This window comes from Perna viridis, chromosome 14, assembly GCF_037379345.1.
Source record: "Perna viridis isolate PV_CMFRI_1.1 ecotype Kerala chromosome 14, ASM3737934v1, whole genome shotgun sequence".
NCBI classification, from domain to species: Eukaryota; Metazoa; Mollusca; class Bivalvia; order Mytilida; family Mytilidae; genus Perna; species Perna viridis.
The window spans coordinates 28,309,999-28,324,959 of record NC_142458.1 but is presented as its reverse complement, the minus strand read 5'-3'; the positions used below and the strand labels follow the sequence as shown (position 1 = coordinate 28,324,959).

The window sequence follows — 14,961 nt, the reverse complement described above, 5'->3', positions numbered from 1 at the left end:
TTAAACGCACAGATATGGAACATTTCATTTCAAGTAAGAGGGATACAATCTTTGACCTTTGCCTTTCTATATTCCTTTCATTTTTATCGTATATGTGACATTTCATGAGTGAGTTATATATACAACTCGTTTTATAGCAAGATCACTATTTACCAATCATCTTTTTTGTAACCAAGTCAACTTGACTGCAATTATTGTCATCGTAAACCACAGTTTTGCGCCGATAAATAGAGTTTAACGACCTTAAACTTTAGTTTTCGATTGCAAAATGTAGTTAGTGCACCAGAAATGCAGTTTATCGTAGACAAACTATAATTAGGATCCCGCTAACAATAGTTTGCATTCATAAACCAAGATTATTGACGGTAAACTATAGTTTTTGAGCAATAAACCCAAAATATCGATTTTTTGTTACTGTAGCGTGCCATACATATATATTTCGCTGGAAACGAAATACAATCTAAATTTTGTATACAAAAACAAACACTTGAACAGAAACGTCAGGCGCGTAGCTAGCGTTAGGCAAAAAAACTTGCCTGTACTTAATTTTGCCATTTTTTTAATACATCCAGGAAAGGCATAAATGATGCTCTAAAACGCTATCTCCGCGGAGCTTCTTGGGGGGGGGGTGGGGGGCTTTGCCCCCCTGGACCCCAGACCCACTGCCGTAATTTTGCCTACACTTCAATTTGGCCTCAGCTACGCGCCTGAACGTATTCCTCACATATTTTTACAATTGCACATTTTTTGCTGGGAAAAAAAATTATCTTTCAATATGAATGAACATGAAAATCGAAAGATATAAGGTTATAAGATTCATTCTAAAGATTACATAACTCACTACATTATCAATGCTAGTTTTTATCGTAGCAGCGGAACAGATGAAGCAATATGCATCAGATACTTGTTATTACGTGATGCTAGCTTACATTGGTTTATTTTGAGCCAACTATTTACTTGTGGTTTGTTGATTAATATAATTGTTATTTCTGGTCTTAGAATATGAGATATTTTCAAATGAAAAACGTTGCTCTCATTTTTCATTCAATTAGAAATAAACATGTTTATGAATATGAAAATCGATGCATATCACGTGTTTCACTTTCTCCTTGAATATAAATCAAATTTCTCCTTGACAAGCACATTTTGAGCAAATCATTGAAAATATCAACTTAACGTGCTACCAAGAACTTCACCAGACCATATCTGCAGTGATCCGGATCTCAATTTTCCTTTCAAAGCTCCAAAATAAATCTTTGGATCTTTTACCTGAGTAACATCATTATAATCTCAGAATACCATTGTGATAATCATTACATAGATCACTTGGATTTTGTTTCTTTGTATCTAAATAATCCCGGCTTTTAAAGAAGATGGATACAAATAGCTTTTTACTTAATGTAATATAATTAAACCCTTAATTTCCAGAAGCATCGATAGTAGACGAGGAATGTTTAGACATTTTGACATGAAATGAACCATTTAATTCTACTCTCATAACCATTAAAAAATAATGATGCTACGATTCGATGCAAAATTACTGTGTTAGATAACATTATTTAAAATATTTTTTGTATACACACAGCTATAATATATTTCGCAATATGTTGTAAAAAAGCGTCTAACCTAAACGACTAACGTTATCAGGAAAACTATATGAACATTTATACTTACGAATTATAAATTGGCGGCCATATGTAAACTAAAATTTGAAGAAACTCTTATCGTAAGAGAAATAAGATGAATACAATAACCTGATGGTCCCTGCAAGAAAAATGACTCGTCTCTGAAAGGTACAGCAATATAACAGGATCATTTCATTATAAATACAATCCTCATAGGGAAATAAAGCCCATATTGTTTTCGGAAATAGTTGTCCATATTGATATAATATCATGTGTTGTGTGACAACACTGTCTGACCTTTCGCCAGGCTTGCTTAAAATATATCTATTGTTCTATTGTGTCTCAATCGTCAGGGACAAGCAAAGGGAAATTCATACTTAAATACCATAATTAGTCGTGAATGTAATCATTTGCAGTCTCTACGTAACATTCAACGCAATTTACAAAACCTTATTAAGCAATTTGTGTTACAGTTATCGAAATTTTATAAACGTGCTATGTAATCGTCATATTATAAAGACCAGTCGGTATACATTGGATGGCGGTAGTTTGAGTAAAAGTACCAGGAACCCCTTTTCAACCAACTTGCGTAAATACATTTTGGACGTATAAAAATTCCGACCCTTAATGCATATTGTTGACTGCTCGACCATTTAGATGATAATTGAAATGTTCTTTTCTTGTGATAAACACGTTCTGTCAACTCGCATTATACTATGTACAATGTAGGAAACGACTAGGTAGTATGACTTACTTTTGTCCTCAATAATTTGTTGAGGTATTAAAATCCTGACTGTAGTCCGGGAAATTCTTAAATGAAATTCTTCTTTCGATACTTTAATTCTCTATTCAATGTATAAGTCATTAAAATACTTTCACAACTATCTGAAAAGCTTTTTTTTTTAAACATGACACAATATGCTAAATAACTTACCTGGGCAAGAGTTCTCGCCAACAATTTCATAAATGCTTTCGCTGGATTTAATTGGTGAACATATTTTCAGTTGCTTGATTTACTGAATAAAGAACACAAAAAACTAACAACCATCAAATGATGTGTTGTGCATGAATAAGATTCAATCCTAAATGAGTTACGTAATGATTTATAATCAGTTACATAAATAACGAAATGAACAGACCATTTATGATTTGTTCTTTTCCAATTTTCCTGGAAAAGAAATAGAGATTGCATTAATTTTTTTAAGAATTGCAAGGTCTTTTAGACATAGATTTGATTTGTTTTATTTTAGAAATCGAATGCAATCATAGTCCTTCTCCACATTTGATTTCTCACTGCATTAGAAGTGTTCACATTTTCCACTATTTCAGTAGATATTACATGAGATTTCATAAATAAAATGTGGAATGGGATGTATTCGGTTAAACATATTAGTAGTCCTTGATATCTAATGACAAGTTTTAGTTTGTCTAATCGATGGACTTTTACGCAAATTTCTCCCATAAAACAAAAACAAAATAACTGAATCCAGATATAGAAGACGTTAGGATTGATACGCCGGTAACGCCGATAACGTGTAGAAATGGCGTCACAAATTATTATTTCTATAGTACTTTCAAGGTTAAAATAAATAAAATGAAAGGATAATGTTTATTCGTGTTTGTTTCGATCCAAATCTGGGTTGCAGAAATCATATAAACTTGCAATTATAATATGGGGAAATCCAGACAAATGACGATATGTCCCTGGTCAAATATCTATATGCAATACATACTCATTATTCGTGACATGATGTAACCGTATCGAGCTCTGTCGTGAATTGATCCTTTTGATGTAATAAAAAAATCAATTTAGCATAGTATGATGAGACATTTTATTTTAAAAAAGTAAAACATTGTTGCAATTATAAAATTAGTGAATGAGGATATTATCTAACTCTTTACTTAATGGAACTTATAATAGAAAAAAAACGTATGATATTGTAATATAGATCATATTTCAATTGTATTTGACCGAATTTAAATATTTTCTACCATAAATAGTGTATTTATGTAAATATGAAGCGGACATTAAACTAAGCTAAACTAAAATTTAAAAACAAATAACTGCATTTATATTGATTTAAGAAATATTTGATATTTTTTAGGCAAAATATGGTACAGAATATTTCTTAAGAGTGAAAAAAAAAACACCTAGGAGACAGTTCAGATATACAATAAGCATACTGCAATTTAGCACAATTTGCAGAGATTTAGTTTCAAATTAAAATCAATACACTAATAATTAACTACTGACTCCAAAAAAGATGACGTTTCGGTTATTGTTTTCAATATCGTCTTTTATCAAAGTGTTAAGGTTTTAGAATTTGTGGTATTTTACTGCACGATCCTAAACAAGTTCGTTTCAGATGGATTTCACTGTATTCCACAAGGAGTAAGAAGAATACTACAAAACAGTTTTTTTCTGCTTTTTTAAATCTTGAGATTACTGTAAAACGTCTTTGTTCGAGGGTTATCATTTTTCAAAGTGAGATAATTTTATAAAAAATAAATACTAGGAATAATGAAACCTTGTCGAAATGAATGTCATAATTGATGAAAAATAAGTTTCTTTAAAAAAATTTTTTTTTTTTTCGTACACAATATTTCACTAAAACAACCGAATGTGTTTGTGTTATATATCGGAATATAATAAGAAAATGTAAAAAGCAATCATCTCAACTATATTTACAAACCATATAATGTTCGTATACAGAAATCAAATTTCCTGATGATGAATGAAGGTGCCTAGATTACAAGTTATTAAAAGATTTATATCAATTACATAAAGAAGTTTCCTCAAAATAAAACGAAGCTAGAAGTACCACCCATTGAAACTTGCGTGATAACAATCAAGACTGCAGTCATACAATATTATAAAAAGGAAACAACTGACATTTTGGTTCTTTGTAAATTACAAGGAAAGAACTTTTTAACCGCATTAATGAATCAGAATCAAGCTGACAGGTCCATACAAATTTGAAAACAAGGGGGGTGGTGGATGTCAGGCTACTATTTGGTCATATTTGCCTTCCGTTTGATTAAAACAAAGTTTTCAAACAAAAGAGGGAGGATTCCGAATATGGACCCCCAGTTCCACCACCGGTTAAAATATGTCTTTAAAAATATCAAGTCTTCTTGAGTCAAAATTGTTGGATAACTCCTTGACAAATTAAATGCCCTTAAAAGTCAACATTTAACCAGGTGACCAATTTCCTTTAACAATAGGTAATTTTTGTCCGGCATATCCTTACGAAATTTAGATATATGTCTGACGATGATACTATAACGCGTTACAACAGATATGTGTCCTTGGGCATGTGGATAGTACTGATAAATCATGGCATGGAGTATGACAACAAACTTTTACCTCTTGTATATAGGTACTGTTAAATTAAGACAGGTGGAGTTCCATTAAAACAATACAAAAAAAACCTTCTAGTCCAGTAGTATAGTCTATTATATGATTGAACGTTTGTAGAAGATGGAATATAATGGTTCTGCCCTTTATGTACTTTCACTTTGATATACAATGAAATCTGCCAAACCCGAACCTCGAAAAATCCGAAAACCCGGTTAAACCCTGACACTTTTAAGAGTTTCTTTATATCAATTTTAATGATTTTTTTAAACCTTAGTAAAACCGGGCACCTGTCTGAAACAAATCTGCAAAGACCAAAACAGGTTTGGTATAGACAGGTGTCACTCTACACGATTTATCGATAGTTAAATGTAGATAAGCAACAGTTGCAGATGCGCTTACCACCAATCGTATTATTAAGATTGTCAAACTACGGATATGCATATTTCAAGAGAAGTACTGTTCAACGGTAAATCAGTATAGAATATCAGGTATTACAACAGCACTATAAGACTGTGGAAACTACTCATCGAAGAGATGGGGACATAAAAATAAACGATGGATTTTAATCGTGTTATAAGAAATAAAGTGTTCACCATAAATACTTTTTGTGTAATTTAATACGGTTTTCTGCACTATGATACAGGCATTTGTTTGCTCAAATCAACTTAGTTAAAAAACATCACTTACACCAAAGTTAACTTAATATCCGAATGGTATCCATCAGAATTTGGATGTTTGGCTTAACTTTCATGACAAAATCGTTATTCGTATCCACCGTGTAAACATGTTATTTTGATATACTAAAACATATTACTTTACGAGCAACCGATACATGTAAATCGAACAGGAATCTGTATAGTAAGAATATATTGTGATTGATAAAGATTACTTCTAATGTCTTTGTACGCAATTTAACCAAGAATATTTCATTTGAAACGAAACAAAACATCTGTTGTTATTTCCTGAATTATGAAATCATAGGCATTAAATCTTAGATCAAATAAGTTCGAAGGACTGGGAAATAGTATCGAAATATTTATTAGTATTTCACTGTTTTGAAAAAAATCATACGATGAATATTTAAGTTCTTGAAATGATATATATTATAAATTTTCTACCAGTTGAACTTACGATTACATTAAATATATAAGTATTGAGTACACAACTTTAATCATCAAATGTCCCCGGCCCAATTATCATATTTAATTATACAATTAATTCTAATTAGTTTACTGTTAATTTTCGAGATTATTGATGCTATTCATTTTGTTTAAGTGAATTTTTTATGACAATTTGCAAAGGCAATTGGGTTTATTGAACCGTCGATGGCGTTGGATGAAATGTCAGTATAAATATCGAAGCGGAAGGGTAAATTAAAGTGTAATGCAGAATTGCTTTAGACCTGGATTTGTTCTTAAGTTGTTATTTCCGATATACAAATAATTCTTTTTTCTCTTTTTTATGAAAAAGGTGTAACCTTATATCAAGAAGCATGACTCGATATCATGGAATCCAATTGTAGATATGTAGCTAAAATATCAACTATTCCTTAATTTTTTTCATTAATAATTTGACCTTGCATTTATAGAAATATCGGCATTCTTGAAAGTAAATTTGCCTTTTGCATGTTTGGAGTAGTAACACAATGTCATTATCAAAGTCTAACTTATTTAAAACCTCTAGCCTTCTCATCAGAATGGCATTGTCTGAGTAATCCTTTTAAATAAAAAATTAATTTCACTTAAACACGGATGTCTTGTCAATATAAGGTTTCAATTGCCGAAAATCAATGAAAACAGGAACTCTATGAGATATTACATTCAGTGTAATACAAACACTCGAGAGAACTTAGGTATTGTCAAGTCTAAGTATCATGCAGATAGTGAGGTATTTCAAAAATAACAGATATTACATTTAAAAGCATGACTCTTACAAATAGTTCGAAGTTTGTTTAATATTGTGTTAATATTTATGTATTTTAGTGAAAAGTATTGGCGTGTACTTTCATCAATGTTGTAGGGTTCAAAATTTGTTATCTATTTTTTTCTGATTCAGAAAAATAAATTAAATTTAAATTAGTTGAGGTGCAAAATTTCTTTTTCTTTTCTACTTACAGCAGTTGATTGGTCTTACGAAATTCTCTGATATTATTGACATCTGACATCGAGTTACAATATGATGATATCGCGAAAATTATGCATGGTTTCCTGATAAATACAGAGTCTTGCAATTTGCTTGGACTGTCTGTCAACCTAACGTTTCAAAAGTAAGATCGATATCCCTCCCTCATTTTAAAACGGAAACTTAACTGTAAGTGGACTTTTACATTTATTAAAAAGGCATTACATAGATATTGCTTTACTTTGCAATAACGTGAAAATCGTAGGTAATTTGTGTGTCTTATGTAATACCAACTATTGTTTCTAAATGCACCCGTCTACTGTGGAAATTAATTACATTTGAAATGATATTAAGATAATATGTAAAGAGCAAAGTTGCGTTTTCCGTGCATTTGACCAGCTCTGAATGAAATGGATATTTGTGTTAATCATGTGTTTCCTAAAGGATCAATTAGATAAAGTATACTACCGTTAGATTAACAAAACGTTTACATAATGCATTTGTTTTTAGCATGTGAATTGTATAAATTATTCTTATTCACAATTTCAAAAGCTTGATTATAAATTCGTCTTAGTACATGTATGACATACACGATATACTACGTCGTGAATAAAACAATCTGTTAAAATTCTCGAGCCTCTCAACTGGAAATTTGGTTGGCATTATACCAGTTTGATTAAGTGTATATATCGGAAGGAATATTAAATAGCATGCATTCAAATTTGTTTCTAAAATACAGCTATTGGCGGAAATAATTCTCACGTTTATATGTTTTCCTAAGTGGAAAACTTACGTGGGAACCGAAATCTATATCTTGAAGGCAACGAAATCAATAGAAATATTTAATCTTGTGCCATGGATTTAGAAATTTCCCATATAAGGGGTCGATGATTTATGGCTTTTATCTCTAAGCATTATTAGAAAATTATACTTGACTATTTGTTTTCTAACATTAGTACCCAATATTTAAGTAAAAAAGTAGAATGATATCCATACGTTATGCAATGACACGATGTATCTAATTATATCTTTGTCTGCATACTTGTCAAAATGTCATTCTTGATTCAATAATAACAAACATTTTAACCTACTACACAGTGAATAGAGTCAAACATGATTATTATATGAATCGTGCTTGGTATGGTTACCATATGAAGCGAACTTGGTGTGATTATCATATGAATTGAGCTTGATATGAATATCATGAATTGAGCTTGATATAAATATCATATGAGTCGATCACTGATATTAGTATATTAATCAAGCTTGATATGATTATCATTTGAAACCGAGCTTAATATGAATTTGTGAATTGGGCTTCATATGGTTATCATATGAACCGAGCTTGATATGAATATTATATGAATTGAGCTTGATATAAATAGCATATGAATAGACCTTGATAATATAATCAAATTAATCGAGCATGATTTGATTATCATATGAATCGGGCTTAATATGAAAATCATATGAACTGAGCTTGATATGATTATGATATGACTCGAGTTTAATGTCATTAACATATGTTTCAGTCGACATATAATTATCACATGATTCGGGGAACATGTAATTATCATATGTGACTTGTTGCATGTTTAGCTTCTTTAACAAATAAGAACACAGACTAAATGACATGTTATTAAAATAGAAAAAAGGCTTTTGTTTTACTGTTTTACTCATCAATTTTTCCATTGTTTTCTGACTAGTAGTTTCATTCAAAGGCTACAATCATGAAACAAAAAAAAAACATATCGGCAGTTTCAAATGACAAATTTATGTCAAAGCCGACTTTAACGTCACTATATAATCATGAATAACTCCAGTTATGAAGGTCTCGACACACTTTCATTATTCTGTAAACAGTTGTCTTTTCGTTTTAAATTAAGAATCCACCTTTTTAGTACTACAACGAAGCAATAGATAATATTTATTGTACATGTATTTAATGATTTCTATACAAGCTTAATATGGAGAAGCATAGGTTTTTAATGTTCAACGAAATATAGTAACAAAATCTACCCAGTGTGACAGATTTAAGTATTTTGTCTGACCTCGTTCAACATTGTTGTAGTAACTGCAAACATCATTAAAAGAAACTGAGGGAAATGCAGATATTTTTAGTCGGGCAATCGAAAAAAGAACGGATACGGTGAAACGTAACAAATGTTTGGGTTGAACAATACAATAGAGTCTAAGTTGTTCTAGTCTGCTATTGAATATGAAAGCAGAGAAAACAGACAGTTAATATTCTGATAACGTATTATAATACAAGACGCGTTATAATATCGAATTTCATCCGAGTAGGTTGTTTTTATACGATTATTAATCATAATTAACTTCCTTAATTACATGTAGTGACGCATGCGTAGACATTATTGTTTATTGCAATTTCACAAATTAATTCAACACTTGTAAAATATACACCTGTGTTGTATCTGACGATTTATTTTTACTTAACTATATTTATGATCTTGACGCCTCAAAATCTTCATCTCTAATACAATTTTCTCTCAGAAGTCATGCTAATTCTGATTAAAAGTGAAGCATGCCTATCCTTATCACAGAGATAGATGGATATAAACCCTTCCAAGACGTAATAGATGATGCTAGTAACGAAACAAATGTCAATGAAAGTCGGGATAATTAGATTAGATGGATGTAATTAAAATTGAGTAAGAAACTTCCTTGACAATGCAAAATACAACAAAATTTCAGACAAAATAAACTACTTTCCTGAAGATAGTCACCAATTATCTATTATATATCCATATCTAGGAATCTTACATTATATGCCAAACTTCAAAGGATCTATACAAATAAAAATGTTTTTAGTTAAAACCAAATAATTGTTGTCCCGCCCACCCTCAATATTACTTTGGCCACTCAACTAACTAATATGAAAGGGAAAATCCCCAATTTCTCAATTCTGGCAGTCAAGTTATCAAGATTAAATCAAATGAGAATTATAGGACGACAGTCTTATAATCGTCAAGACCACACCATTTGATCAACAAGCATTAAAGTTGGTGTGATATATTGCTCTTTCTATTTACTCAAGAAATAACAACTCAGAGGATTCAAGGAGCCGGCTTTAAATATTTTTCCACACGACGTAAATACCGTTGTCAATTAACATTGTTTACGACGGTATACCGTTGTATTGATCTGAAATATGAAATGATCTTTGTATACTCTTTTACACCATACGGTGAATAGGGTATGGACACGAAACCTATCTGCCAAAAATTCAAGTACACTTTTGATCTCGAAAAAAATGGAAAGGTTTTTCTGACTGTTCCTAATTTCTATCGTATTTACCACGGGTTGGCTACTTTAGCCATATCGTATATCTCTCTATCGTTTGAAACAACGGAAGCAAACCTGACACAAACAATACAATACAAAAGAGAATTACAGTGCAAGTCAAAATTTTATGATCATAGTTATTCAAATCTGTAGACGTATTATTGCGTAAAGATGTCTAAATTCCAACATATCGTTTTGTTTGATGTAAAATCTTAGCATGTAGAAAATAAATCGTAAATATACGTCACTTAAATCATTTTATTGACTTTTGATTTGCAATAAAAATAACGCTCTATCGTTATCTCTACTCATACAGGATGTAAGAGGTTTCATATTTTCGTTATGATAGAGATTGCTATCGTCTATTAGAACAATTGATAACTTTTTTTATTGATATGTGCTGTGCTATATTTCATAACAAAGAATTGTTGAACAGTTTTCGCATTGCTTAATTAAAATAACCAGAGAATGTTAATGTTATTATTATGGTAAGATCATATAGAGATATGACGTAAAGATGTATTAAACACAGTATTTTAACATTGCTGTCCAATGTTATTATGTCTGATTGATACAAGCAAAGGTATACCTTATGGTGTTTTTTTTTCAACACCAACGTCTAGGATTTGGTGTATTTCCACTACTCTTGTCATTTTGTAAAACTGATTGGTTTTTGGATTTAAAAAACTGGCAAATGCATCATTATTCATTTACTATAAATAAATGTCACACTAAAATTACAAACAATGTTCAACAAAAAGTGCTAAAGTTAAAGGTGGAGTGGATTAGACAGACACTTTACGTAACAATACCGAATTGTATGTAGCCAATATTGTAGTCCTCAGAGACACAGCTTATCTGACACCTATGGGCATTTATAGCAATTATTTTATTCCCTGTACGAACATCGTAATACAAAAAAAAACAATAGGGTGTTATAAAAGTACGTATATTATAGCATTTGGACCTTTACTCTTCGTACATAATTTGTAAAAAGACAGCTTTGTTTTTTTTTTCAGACTCATTCGTGCCTCTGACACAATGTTTTTGCAACTTAAATCTTATCCATTTAGATTGTCATTTTACCAAAAAAAAAATTACAAAGTGAAACAAAATGTGACCACACCCTCTATAATTCAACAGACAAAAGCGAAGAAAATGATATTTGAGACGTTAACACTGAAATAATACAAACACTAAACATAGGGAAAACGAAGCTGTAAAACAACTTAACAGCATACAATAAAAAAAAAACAAACCAAAACAAATTCAGAACAGAAGGCATGGACAAGGTGCATACAGACGAAACTAAATTAAATTAATTTTAAAAAAAAAACAGTTCGGACTCTCTAATAACCTGTGAGATTAGTGTTTGGGTAGGGTCCCTGATCGACTTTTTGAAACATCCACCTAGTTACTCACGTGAAGCATATAGGTGAGAAAGTCACACATTCTGGACAACAATATTCAAGTCTCATATTATGTTAAAGATAATAGATATTCAGGTACTTTATGATATCACTAATACTGTCTAAAAGAGCAGTAATGAAGATGATAAGATGAAAAAAAAACAAGATACTTTAAAACCTAGATGTTCATCTCTTATCTGCCTTTAGTTCATCAAAAATAACTGAGACGCCTAACAAAATAAAATAAAGAAAAGTTTATGCCTATTATTTTATAACTTAGCTATATCAAGAAAATTTCGTCAGTTGTCAATTCATATCTTACTATCAAAGTTAAAAATGCATTACATTTTCCACGAGTTAAGTAACAGGAAACAATTAAAAAAAACTTATATGTTTCCTACCTGAAGTAACAGTAATCAATATTCCAGCCCCAGTGTAGCTACCTGAAGTAACAGTAATCAACATTCCATCCCCAGTGTAGTGAAACCAATAAGTTTAATATCGATTTTCCTGTCTGTAAAATGATGGAGATATATCATGCTATAACAGTACTCTATAATGACCACATAATTACAATTATAGAGCAACTTGACGGAAATTTTGTATTCATGATTTGTTTCGTTTTGTAGTTATGATTGTTCGTGACAATCATACTCGTATCCTAAAATGTGCCACAGCACTCTTGTTTCTTGAAAACTAATTAAACCCCTGACTGTTAATTACGTGCTTTATTGTTTCCATCGCCTCAAATATACAATGATAATTTTAGTAAAGAAAAGACCAAAAATAGACTATGGAAGCCCTGCCTCATAGTACGAAATAAGTAATGAGTTTCTTCTGAGGTTATTCTACCTGAAGTGCAAAGTGAAGTATTTCCTTCTTAGATTTTTTTTCTTATTTGACTACAGCAGACATTTCATTATTCCATGTAAAATAATGTGAATATCAATACAATTTTGCATGATTTGCAACAAAATCAAGATTCGACCGAGCTGATGTTAAATTCAGGTCAACTGTGTAAAATTTAGTACAGTTCAGTGGAATATTACAGCCAAGTAATACAATGTAATGTATAAAATGTAAAGATTAGGCGATATAAAGAACCAAAACTTCATGTCGTTTACATACTATGTCAAATTGTCTGTTAACCCATGTTAAGGTGATTGAATTTTGAAATCCCATCAATTAATTTACCACTGGCATTTCATAAACAACTGTTAAAATGAGGAATGCTAAGTTCAATCAATGGTGAAGGCAACAATACGATCGTCCTTGAAATAGAATGACTGGCATTTTTAAGAACTATTTATATCCGTAAGTATCATATATGATATCTGCTATATTAAATTTACATTGAAACAAATATTAGTTCATAGGAATAAATGTCGAGGGCTTAACGATTAGTCAGAGAAGGTTTACCATCTGTTTATATAGCTACTATATAAAAATACCAAGCATCAAATATATAATGAATTTTACCAAAATACCTATATACAATTAAGTCTTAGAATTAGAGAAGTATCTACGTCTCTTCAAGTCTCTATGTGAAAGAGTAATCATGGAAACCAAGGTTAGAGCGGTAATCAAAAGAATGTAATCCAGGGACAAAGACCAGACATGGAAAACAGACATACACAACAAAGAACATAAAGTAACTAAAATCATACATACAAAGTGACAAAAGCAATTGAGCAACTCGTACTCCACTAAAAACTGGGAGCATGGACCAGGTGCACCGGTATGGTAAGCGTCATCTGCTTTTCTAGAAATACCCGCCGAGTTGCTCATAAAAAGTCAAGTCCGGGGTAGACAAACGAGGAAAGGAAATCTATGATCCGTTGAATAAATCAGTTTTCATGGGGCAGATGGATACACAATAACGATCCAGGAGATCATGATGACGACTATAAAATTTCTGTAGTGATGACTTTAATATTGTAGCAACATAACCCTGTTCCAAAAGCCTATTTATTAGAGTTCTAGCGCGATACAAAAAGTCTGCGTAGTTTCGGCAAGCTCTGGCATAACGTATGAGTTGTAATATGAACACTCCATGCGACGCAGGTGCTGAAATGATGTTGCCACAGATGGAAGGAAAGTTGACAATTTTGAATAAAACGTCATAACGTTTGTCGTAAAGTTTGGTCAATAGTTTTCCTTTACCATCGAATTCTAAGTTTAGGTCAAGATATGAGGCTGACTTCACCGTGTCTGTAGTATCCTTTATCTCAAGTTTCCACGATTTAAGTAACAGGAAACAATTTAAAAAAATCCAAATATTTCCTACCTGATGTAACAGTAATCAACACCCCAGCCCCAGTGTAATGAAACCAATGAGTTGAACTATTTTCTTTACTACTATCACATATGTGTCACTATTAACCTGGAGTCCAATGACTCTGCACAGCAAATGGATAGTAAATAGTTAAACAGTACAGATGTCCTTTTCACATAAAAAAATCGTAGGTGTAAAATCAGTCGTAAGTTGTGACGTCATATAGATCAAAGTATTGTGACGTCATAAATTAGAACGTATTTTACTCGTACGATTATTTGTGGAAAGCGTTGCAGATTTATACTGTTCCCGTTTATGCACTCATACACAGAGACTGTAGCAAGTATAATAAATATCAACCACTGAAGCGTGACTATAACTTCAAATGATATAACCTGCGCCTATTTAGCAAGCACAGGTATGCATGTATAGAAAGCATACACTGGCATCGTTTACCATGTCCATACAACTTTTTATCTGACAAACAGAATGAAAATTTATCCTGATGTTAGCAACGCAGTCAACATGTGATATACAGAGTCATAGATAACTAATTGTCAGTAATTATCTTATTCTTAAATCCACATATAACTTTATTATATGTTGATATATCAGACTACACTCGTTAGTGATACTTACTGTTCTAGAGGACAATTAAATCTTTAGTTTTTTTCAAATTAATGTTTGAATAAAAAATCTAACTAATAAGATTAAATACAATACAATACTTCTAAATAACATATTTGGAAGTCAATAATATAGTATGAAAGTTAACTAATCAAATTATTTTAGGTTTTCCCTGAGTATCAATTGATTTAACTTTTTCACTTGATTTAGATTAAGTACATATAAAGTAAAATGAAA

The 14,961-nt window shown here is 31.2% G+C and overlaps 1 protein-coding gene across 12 annotated transcripts in view; it reads right to left on the bottom strand.

Annotated features, from left to right (window-relative positions):
- The window catches only part of LOC148598887 (cholecystokinin receptor-like), a 47,688-nt gene that overhangs the window by 16,810 nt on the left and 15,917 nt on the right, over positions 1–14,961 (bottom strand). Inside the window, exons 1-2 of one of the 12 annotated variants that reach the window (XM_088561379.1) lie at positions 2,560–2,683; positions 1,675–1,702 (exon numbers count right to left, since the gene is read on the bottom strand). The exons of 6 other annotated variants lie outside the window; for them this stretch is intronic. The gene's annotated coding sequence lies outside the window, so the exon portion shown is untranslated. Of the gene's footprint in view, positions 1–1,674; positions 1,911–2,559; positions 2,700–12,223; positions 12,357–14,961 lie in introns of those variants that run through there. 5 more of the 12 variants (XM_088561371.1, XM_088561370.1, XM_088561369.1 and 2 more) reach the window with 5 other exon arrangements.